The sequence below is a fragment of the Sus scrofa genome, chromosome 4, assembly GCF_000003025.6.
Source record: "Sus scrofa isolate TJ Tabasco breed Duroc chromosome 4, Sscrofa11.1, whole genome shotgun sequence".
NCBI lineage: Eukaryota > Metazoa > Chordata > Mammalia > Artiodactyla > Suidae > Sus > Sus scrofa.
The window spans coordinates 14156530-14166799 of record NC_010446.5 but is presented as its reverse complement, the minus strand read 5'-3'; the positions used below and the strand labels follow the sequence as shown (position 1 = coordinate 14166799).

Genomic DNA, 10270 nt, shown 5'->3' with positions numbered 1-10270 from the left:
GTGCTCTGAGTTTATGGAGCCGTTCATACCAGTTCCACGAATCATCCCAGAGGGCGTGGTGACATGCTGAGAGAGAGTTGGCCCTAGGTAACTTTTGTTTTTAGGATATGGGATGAATAGCTCTTTGAGAGTCTAGCAGGGGCTAGTCTGCTTCCTGGGAAAGGAGGTGGAAAAGGTAGGGTTGGGGTCCAGTCCGAAGCCTGGTTACCTCAGCTCACAGGGTCTGTCAGAGGCAATAGTGGGGGAAGTGGTAAGTACAGGTGACTTCTGGGCCGCCTGGCCAAGGGGTCTAGAGTGAGGCTAACCGCGGACTGAGGGGCCTGAGCCTTGTCGCCTGAGGGCTGGTTCTGCTTCCAAGATGGCGCGCACCCGGGCCTCTGGGCCCCGTCAGCCCTCGAAGGCCTCATCCACCATCCGTTCTCAAAAAACAGCCAGCGCGGCAGCTCCGGGTGGCCAGGATTGCGACACCAAATGTGTTTGTTCCCGTGTTTGTGAAATACCTCAGAGGCACCGTTCCAGTCCCACCTGACTAGTTTTCTGATTTGCCACATGGCCCTGGCTCCATCTGCCAATCCTCAACCGGGGCTGACTGGTCAGAGAGTTTGAGGTGTGGGTTCAGAGCATAAGCGACCTCATTCCTGTCTTCCTGAGTGAGGAGATTTTTGCCTGCCTGAAACTTCTGAACATCACTGGTTGGGCTTGGAGGCAGTGCTGGGGCCCTGGGGTGATGGTGTGACCTTGGGCCAGTCAACCTCTCAGAACCTTTTGTCCCTTTTAATGCATGAAGAGGATAATAATTCCTATCTTGCAGGATTGTGACCCATAAGAGTATCACCCGATGAAAAGTCGGGATACCAGCTCACTCACCGGGCTTCCTGCCCCTAAAGGTCGCCGAAAGCACAGTTGACCTCAAATTTCTGAGTTGTTAAAATTCAATCTTGCATTTAATTCTTGCAAATGAATTACTGTCAGCATTTGACTGAGAGCAGGAAGAAGAGGCCTGGCTAATATGTAACATCATGGGAACTCAGAAGCCCTGGAAATTGGCTCAAGAACATGGCAGCAGGACGACTCAGCCCAAGAAATGGGGCTGCAGGGGACATTTGACCTAACGCATCATGTCATTCATCAGCCTCCTTCCGCCAAGGGGAAAAAGCTGAAGTTGGGGAGGGGACGGGCTAAGAATTACTGGGCTTCTGTTGTATGCCGATCACTGAGACAGTAAGAGAGGAGTTTGGCATATATTTTCTCATCTCCTGAAAAGGAAGCGGCATTACCTCCAAATAACAATCACTCATTTAATAAATATTTAGTGAGTGGTTATTATGTACTAGGTATTGCTCTTGGAACTAGAACAGGTGAGAAAACAGAGTGGTGATACGGTTTTCTCAAAGTCACCCAGCTCCTATGTGGCAGATCAAGATAAGAGCCCATCTTTTCTGAAGCTTATTCCATGGTTGTTTTCATTCCGAAATGCTGCACAGACACAGACACAGACACAGACACAGACACAGACACAGATACACAGATATGCACACACATATATACACACACACAGACACATCTGCATTCACATGCACATACCTGCACACACACACACCAACATACACACTCACACACCAGGCAATGTACCCAAACTCACACATGCACTCATGCTCACATACAAACACACACACACACATGCACAGACAAATACACCCACAGTTGTGTGTGCACACACCCCCACACCCCCATTTTTGCACGCCCAGATACCTATATACTTGCACATATATTCACACACACCATTTCATTCATTGGGAAGGATTTTTTTTAAGCTGCTGGAATTCATGCATCTTTCGTATCAGTAATATTGCAGCTGCCCTAATCCCCTGAAACCTCTTCCCTGCCCCATCCTTGGCCTCTCTGCTGCCAGTTACAAGCTCGAGTTCAAGTTGAGACCTGGGTGTCCCCAGCCCAGCACCCCCTCCCCTGCTCTCTCACGCATGTGCCAAGCGCCCAGGAAGCCCTCTTCCAAGTGTTTCATCGCGCCTCGGGGCGGGGAGCCATCCATCTTGGTTTCAACATTTTGCTTCCACCTGGCATTTTCTTTGCCAGCAAGTAGGTGAAGTAACTCACTCTAATGCTGGCGGCACTGAGAGAGGGGAGCTGTGCTCTGCTCTGTGGGGTGTTGGTGGGGACATTGCCAGTCTGTCCCATGGTCCTTCGTGATCACCCAGGAGGCAGGCTGGGGTGCTGGGTTTTAGCTTCGCTCATCAGAGGAAGCAATTCAAACTCTTCAGAATATTTCATCATCCAGGCAGCGCCAGGTGGGGGTGGTAGAATTTGAGAAACTTTGGCAACTCCCGTATCTCAGTGCTCGAGGAGTGCCAAGAGAGTCACCTTACACAACTCCTCCGTTTTCCTATGTGTCAGGGTCTCTCTCTGTATATATCTAAGGTACCTTTGCCTTTCCCATTACAGGATCTCGAAAGTGTGCTTAGGGACGCCAAGTACTCATGGAAACCTTTGGACTCAAGGTCTAGCATTGACCCTCTTCCTGGCCATGTTGCCCAATTGGATGCGTTTGCTAGAGGCAGGTTGTTGGGTTCAAACATTCATAAAAAACAATTCCCAGGCATAGTCTGTAGACAGCCAGGGAATGGTTTAGCAACATGCACTTTGCCTGGGATGAGCTCACTGTAACAAACACACACACGCATACACACACACACTGGGGAAGGTAAAATGGTAAGATGGAAACAGGAGATGCAGAGGAGATGGTGCCGAGCACGTGAACACCGCCCAGTGAGAGAGGGAACCAGGTGCCCAGGTGCCTCATGGGCGTGGGCCAGACTCTGGGATGGTGCATGATAAAGACGTGGAAGTCTGGAGGTGGCGTTTGTCTTATATGGTGATGACTTATGATTAGGTCTTATGTTGTAACTAGACCATACACCCCAGCACTCAGGGATCGGGGCTGAAGCACCGTTTCCCTCTCCTGTACCACCTAACTCACATCCCAGTGGGTAGAGAGAGTTCCGTCCGTGCGAGGAAGGAGCAGCTGCATGGATCTGATGCTTATTCATGTTCACCTCCCTTGACAGTGAGTCAACCCTTCTGGTGGCTGAGCGTGTGCATCCCTCACGTCCCTTAGCAAGGCCCTCTGTGTGGCCCAGTGGCAGGCCTGGGGGAGCTGCCTTGGCGGGGGAGGTGAGATTTACACACAGAGCCAGGTGCCGTCCTCACGTGCAGGGGACTTACTGAAGCTGCATCCTTTCAGATGACGCGTCCTATGGTGCTGTGATGAGGAGTGTCCCCTGTGTCACAGATGCCCAGGGAGACCTCTCAGAGCACGTAGGATGAGGTGGAGACTTGCGGGTAAGAAGAGGGGAGGCTGGTCCAGGGAAGGGGAAGGCCAGGAGCCAGAGTGCAGCTTGGGATACACACACAGCTTCCATTGCTCCTTCTCTTTCTTGTTTACTCGTTCATTCACCCAAAAAATACTTTTCAGAGCCCTGCTCTGTGCCAGGTACTGTTCCAGCCTTGGGGAGCAGAGCAAGTCCGGTTCACAAAGTTGTGCGGGAGCCAGATAAGGAACAAGTATGACAAGTGAGAAATGCATTAGCTGGAAAAGGACCCAGGGTCACGGGAGTGCTGAACAGCCAGGAGGCAGGAGGAGGCTCGGTGGGCAGAATCTTGAAGGATGAGGGGCATCAGCCTGGAGGTGGAATCGGGAGTTTGGGAGAAATGGCAAGAAGCACCCCAAGCATGAACCCCCCGGGAACAGAAAGAGGCCAGCCCTTGCAAGACTCCGGCGGTCCTGGGTGGCGAAGCCAGAGTGGAAGAAGTCCGGGGTGGGGGTGAGGGTAAGGGAGGGAGCGGCACAGGGTGGGAAGGTGAGAAGGAGGGGTGGGCGTGCCCAGGAGAAGGCCACACAGAACCTTCTGGGCTGTGGTAGGCTTTTGGACTCTCTAGAGCCGTCTAAGCAAGAGCCGCTGTTGACTTGAACTGGAGTCAGGTGGCTTAGAGCCAGAGGGGACAGCTGGGCGAATGAGTCAGGAGGGTCCTACTCCCCAGATTTCTGCAAGGTGGCTTCCAGCTCTGCCCTTGTGTGACTGTGCTCTGTGCCGACCCCTGTGCTTGTGGAGGAGTCCAGGGCTCTCCCGGGAGGCCCTGCTACTCCCTGCAGCCCCCCACTCACCAGCTGCACCACCTTCCTCCCACAGGCCACTCTGTGGCCTGGGCCCTCACCCTGCTCCCCACTGGCCACCCCATCACTTTAGCCCAAGGAGCCTGCAGCTTCCTTTCCCTCTGCCTGACATCCCTGCTCTCATCCTCAGTCAAGCCTCTTATCTTTGCAATAAGAACCAGGGTCCCTCTGAGCCTGCTTCCCCTCTTACTGCCAGGGGGAAATGTCTTCAGGCGAGAAAGAGGATGATAAATAATACCACTTTCTAGGACTGTCACGAGGGGTTTCCCAAGTCACCGCTAAGAAAGCCCCTCACCCTGGCCTGGCTCGTGGTTGGTCCCTACACTCTGCCTGTCGTTACAGTCCTGGCCTAAGAGGCCTTTGATGATCGACGCCTTCTTCTGCATTCAGCCTCATTTCTCTCCCTCCCCCACCTCCCCAGCCACGTGGGACTCGGCCCCATGCCCCCCCACCAGCACACTGATTTCTTTCTTCCCAGCACATTGCTCAGCCGCTCCCTCTGCCTGCAGTGCCCTCTCTAAGCCCCGAGGCCCAGCCGTGTTTGTTTACTCTAGGGAACCATCCTCAGGTGGAGAAAATCAGCTCCTGCCAGCCTTTCCTGAAGGCAGTGCCCCAACTTGGGGACATTGGGGGCGTTGCTTCATGACAGAACGCATTGGTATGTATTTCTTTTTTAAAAAATATAACTAAAGAACATTTATTCATTTTTCACTAAGACTTTATCTTGAGGCCATAACGACCCTGTGTCACCACCCCCACCCCGATGTGAAGAAGAGTTAGTACAGGGAATGTTATAAAGCAGATACGAACAGTTTGAAAGACCGGAACCAACATTAACTGATAAAAGCCAACTTCCATCTTAATCATCATAAAAATGTTTAAGTAAAAACGCGATGGTGGGGGAAGGGGAGGCAATGGGGGTTTCAGATTATTGACCAAGATCCTCGCATTTCATCTAATATCTTTAATCTTGGCTAGAGAGTACCAAAGTGGAAACTAGAATATGGAGTTCTCATTATGGCTCGGCTGTAACGAACCTGACTATTGTTCATAAGGACGCAAGTTTGATCCCTGGCCTTGCTCAGTGGGTTAAGGATCCGGCGTTGCGTGTGCCGTGGTGTAGTTTTCAGATGCAGCATGGATCTGTGGTATAGGCCAGCAGCTGCAGCTCGGCTTTGACCCCAACCCCGGGAACTTCCATATGCTGTATGTACAGCCCTAAAAAAAGCAAAAAAAAAAAAAAAAAAAAAAAAAAAGGAATGCTATAATACAAACTTCCTCTGCAGCACGCTTACACACCTGTGTTCCAAGCCCCCCCCCCAATGCTTCCAAACTCAACTGTTTCCACTATTTCCCGGCGTGCAGGGCCTGCCGACGGAGGAGATGATAGATCTTCTCCTCAGTCTTTGTCATAAGGCTGGTGTGTCTGGGTATCTGCTCAGTAAACAAGACAGATGGGGTCTGCCAGGTCATCCATAAAAGCAAACAATGGGCTGATGCCACGTGCGATAGAGGGGCTGTTGGGGTTCATCTTCTTCAGATGTTCTTCCTCCATTTTATAATTGCCTTCCCTGCATTCATGTACAGGTTCATGGTCAGCCTAAGCTCTGCCTTCCGGCCCCTTGCTGGGCTGTGCCCGCAAAATGGGCAGACGCGCCAGGCGAGGAAGACTCTGCTGAGCTGAGGTGAAGGGCCATGTGGACACAGGAGCCAGGAGCCAAGGGATGATTCCAGACGTCTGTAGGGGGCCCAGGGGCTGGGAGTTGGGGTGTCCGCAGTGAGGGGGCTCAGCCTCTCCTTCCTGGCCATGTGGGGGGGAGACCCCTGGCAGCCCAAAGTGGCTCTCGGGAATTCTGCAGGGGCTTATCTGTTAATAATAAAAGTGAAATTGTATTAAGGCTCCAATCCTGTGTGGGTTGCAGGACAGGTTAATGATTCGTCACGGAGGTAGATGTGCGCCCCTTTAATTGAGGCAGGTAATGACCATGATAATAACACCCCGGACCTGTTTGTGGTTTCTTTCTCCCAAGGAGCTCAAAGCACTTTCTCTTCCTATCTCATCTCTCTCCCTGACTTCCCAGGGAAGTGGGTCTCATGACACCCTTTCTCAGGTGTCTGGGCGCCGTGACTCACTCCATGGCTCTGGAGCTCCCCTCCTACTCCCTCGGCCTGAGCGGGGCCCCGGGGCCTCTTCCCTGCCTGGCTCTGGGCCTGGAGCACCCCATTTCCTGGAAGACGAGGATGACCCAGCTCATTGTGAAGGGTGCTCTGAATGGCAGGGCAGGTAGATGGAGGCAGCAGAGGATGCAGCAGGGAAGGGAGCAGGTGGGGGGCAGGGGAAGCCAGCACAGACAACGGGAGGTGCTGAGAAGACCGGATGCTAGATGAGTATCATGAGACCGGGGAGACTGTGTCCTGTTTATCTTTCTACCTCCTGGACCAAACCCAATGCTTGGCATGTTGCATGACAGACGGAAATAACAAAAGGATCAGCCAAGACCCAGCGCAGACACCACTTCTTCCAGGCAGTTCTCCTTGGTTTTCCCCCAGCATCACCACTAGATGCTCACTGCCCTTGGAGCCTCTGTCATCCTTCCTCTCAGCAGTTTTGTGTTAGAGAGAACTGTTCAGGTGTCGGCTCTTAGACCAGCTGTGAGTCTGACTTATCCTGTGTCCCTAAGGCTCTCACACAGTAGGACTACACGTAGAGGGAGCCAGGCAAGCCTGGGCTCTGAAATCAGAAAGACCAGAAGTCAAAGCCTGCTTCTGCCTCTTACCAGCTGTGGCCTGGGAAGCCCCTTGACTTCTTGGAGCTTCCCCTGCTCATCACAAGGTGAAGATGGGTCAAGGATAACCATGGTGACACTGCGTGGCACCTGGCAGGTGCTCGCTATTTATTGCCTACGATTAACTTAGATTTGGTGGTTCCCAGCCCTGGTTCTACATCAGAATTGCCCTTCTCAGGAACAGACATTCTGAGAACTGCCCCCCTCCGGCCCCTGGGGAACCCTGAGCCTGTGGCTGAGGCCAAGGCATCTGCCTTTTAAAACAGCTCCTCTGGGAAGTTCCGGTCCTGGTTCAGTGGTTAACAAATCACCCTGGCATCTGTGAGGATGCAGGTTTGATCCCTGGCCTCGCTCAGAGGGTAAGGATCTGGTGTTGCCATGAGCTGTGGTGTAGGTTGCAGACACGGCTTGGATCCTGCGTTGCTGTGGCTCTGGCGTAGGCCGGAAGCTACAGCTCCGATTAGACCCCTGGCCTGGGAACCTCCATGTGCCACGGGTTCGACCCTAAAAAAGCAAAACAAACAAAGAAAGGACAGTACAAGCTTGTGGGTAAGAGGGAACCTCAGGCGGGTTGCCCTTGGAGGCAGATTAATGGTGAGAGGAGTTGCCTCCCACCAGCTTTGTGACCCCAATAAGCTATACACCCTCCTTTTTTCTTTTTTTTTTTTTTTTTTTTTTTGCTTTTTTAGGGTTGAACCCATGGCACATGGAGGTTCCCAGGCTAGGGGTCTAATCGAACCTGTAGCTGCCAGCCTACACCACAGCCACAGCACCACAGGATCTGAGCCATGTCTGTGACCTACACCACAGCTCATGGCAATGCTGGATCCCCGATCCACTGGGCCAGACCAGGGATCGAACCTGCACCCTCATGGATACTCGTTGGATTCGTTTCTGCTGCGCCACGACAGGAATGCCCCAGCTTCGCTGAACTTCATCCTGCTGCTTGTGGGGGTGGAGTTCTAAGTGGGGAGCTCTTCAGCAAGCATTCTCCATGTTTTTACACTTGCGGACTGAGTCCGGCGGGTGGAAGCGCCCTGTTGACCTCATAAAACATTAGTCAATGAGGTGTTGTTTGACTTTTGCTAACATTTCACAAATTTATCAAGAACTAGAGGTGGAAATAAAAGTTCAGAGTTCCTGTCGTGGCTCAGCAGGTTAAGAACCTGACAGTGTGAGCATGTGAGTTCAATCCCCAGCCTCACTCCGTGGGTTAAGGATCTAGCGTTGCCACAAGCTGCAGCGTAGGTCACGGATGTGGCTTGGATCTGGTGTTCCTGTGGCTGTGGCATAGGCCAGCAGATGCAGCTCTGATTCAACTCCTAGCCCAGGAACTTCCAGGTACTGTGGGTGTGGCCATAAAAAGACAAAAAAAAAAGTTTACAACTATTTACAGCATCTGAGAAACCCCCAAGGGAATTCTGTGCAGACCGGGGTGTCACCTGAGACTTCTTTTTTTTTGTCTTTTTCCAGAGCTGCACCCAAGGCATATGGAGGTTCCCAGGCTAGGGGTCGAATTGGAGCTACGGCTGCCTGCTTACACCACAGCCACAGCAACGCCAGATCCAAGCCTTGTCTGTGACATATACCACAGCTCTTAGCAACGCCGGATCCTTAACCCACTGAGCAAGGCCAGGGATTGAACCCGCAACCTCATGGTTCCTAGTCGGATTTGTTAACCACTGAGCCATGACGGGAACTCCTGAGACTTCTTTTTGAACAAGGGCTTCGAACTCTCCAGCCCTGAGAGGGGTTGACCCTACAGAGGTCAAGGATCAGCAGGCTGGATTCTGTCGTCCACTTGCTGTGTGACTTGGTATGGGCCATGGAGCCTCCCCAGGTGCAAGGAGCCTGCCGACTTGGTGACATTTCCTTGCGTATAAGCTGGCAATGAGAAATTCTTTCCCTAAGGCTTATGATCCTAAAAACAGAATTTGTCCTGGCAGAGAAAAGACATTTGTTCCAGGGATGAGAGCAGTAAAAGGCCAACAACGGGAGACGGGAAAGACCCCCTCACAGACCAGGTGGGCATTAGGGGGCACCAGGTGTTGGGCTCACGGGAGGCTGTGGGATAACGGAGCAGGAAGTGGCCGCAGAGAGCAGGAAGGGGGCCTGACCCTGACCGTGGTGCTAGGTGTTTACTCACTTGCTATATTCTTTACTCTTCACACAACCGTAAGAGACATTACCGCGTCATTTTCCGCATTCGTGATAACCAGCTCCATTTCACAGGTGAGAAAACTGAGGCTCAGAGGAGTGAGGGTCCCCAAAGTTAGAAAGCAGTGTGGTGGTACCAGGATTTGCATCCACATCTGTCTGACTCTAAAATCTGTTTGTTTTTCCCCACTTTGTTTACTACCAAGATGACTGTCCCAAAGCATTTGGGTTTATTTAGATGAACTCTGAGTGGTTCTCCAGAAGCTTCCCTCGGGGTTGGGAGGCGAGGGGGGCAGACACCTCCCCCTTCCCGGAAACAGGCCACTCTCAGGGTTTGGGGGAAGGTGGGGAGGTTGGGGGAGGTTGAAGCCATCAAGGCGCTGGCTTCCTGCCGCTACAGCGGGAGGTGCAGCTTGTCCTCAGGCTCCTGGATGGGAGCTGGAAGCGCCTCTCAGCAGGCAGGACCTGGGGTGATGGCCCAGAATGGGTGATTGTAATCAGTCCTCATCAGGGAGAGCGAGCAGGTTTGGAGTCTCCAAAGGCACAGACTTCCAGACGGAGTGGCACCCCGGGGATTCAAAGGGCAGGATTGTGCAAGGGTGAGCTCCACTTGGGTCCAGAAAACAAGACTTTCTTCTTTTCTGTGAAAAGGTGAGTGAATCAGCTTTCCAGGAAGCCAAGGGCCCATCCTCCCCCGCACCCCATGAGCTCAGAGGGGTGGCGTTGCCGGGGTAGAGGGGAGCAAGGAGGCGGAGGCAATGACACGAACGTTTTGTCCCATCTTCTTCCATCTCTGAATAAGGAGCAAGGAGCTTAGGGGGTTAGACTGGGAACGGCCCCATCGCACACGCCAGACCTTCTCAGCCCTGACCTCTCCCTGGTCGGCGCTGGATCCTGCGGCTGCTCGGGGGAGGATCCTGGGGTGCAGAAGTTGGGGACGGGGGTGAATAAAAGCCACGGAGACCCTGGCACAATCTGAGAGGCAGAGGAAAGCCTTCCACGTCTCAATTCCATCTTCCTGCCTGATGTCAACAGGCTTCAAAGTCAGAGGTCTGGGTTCAAATTCCTAGCCCTCCGATCTCACCGCAACCTTGGCCAAGTCATTTCTACCTGCTGGAGCCTGAGTTTTCTCATCCGT

At 52.8% G+C, this 10270-nt stretch overlaps 1 pseudogene; it reads right to left on the bottom strand.

Moving 5' to 3' along the window:
* Window positions 5537-5998, bottom strand: LOC102158202 (annotated as a pseudogene).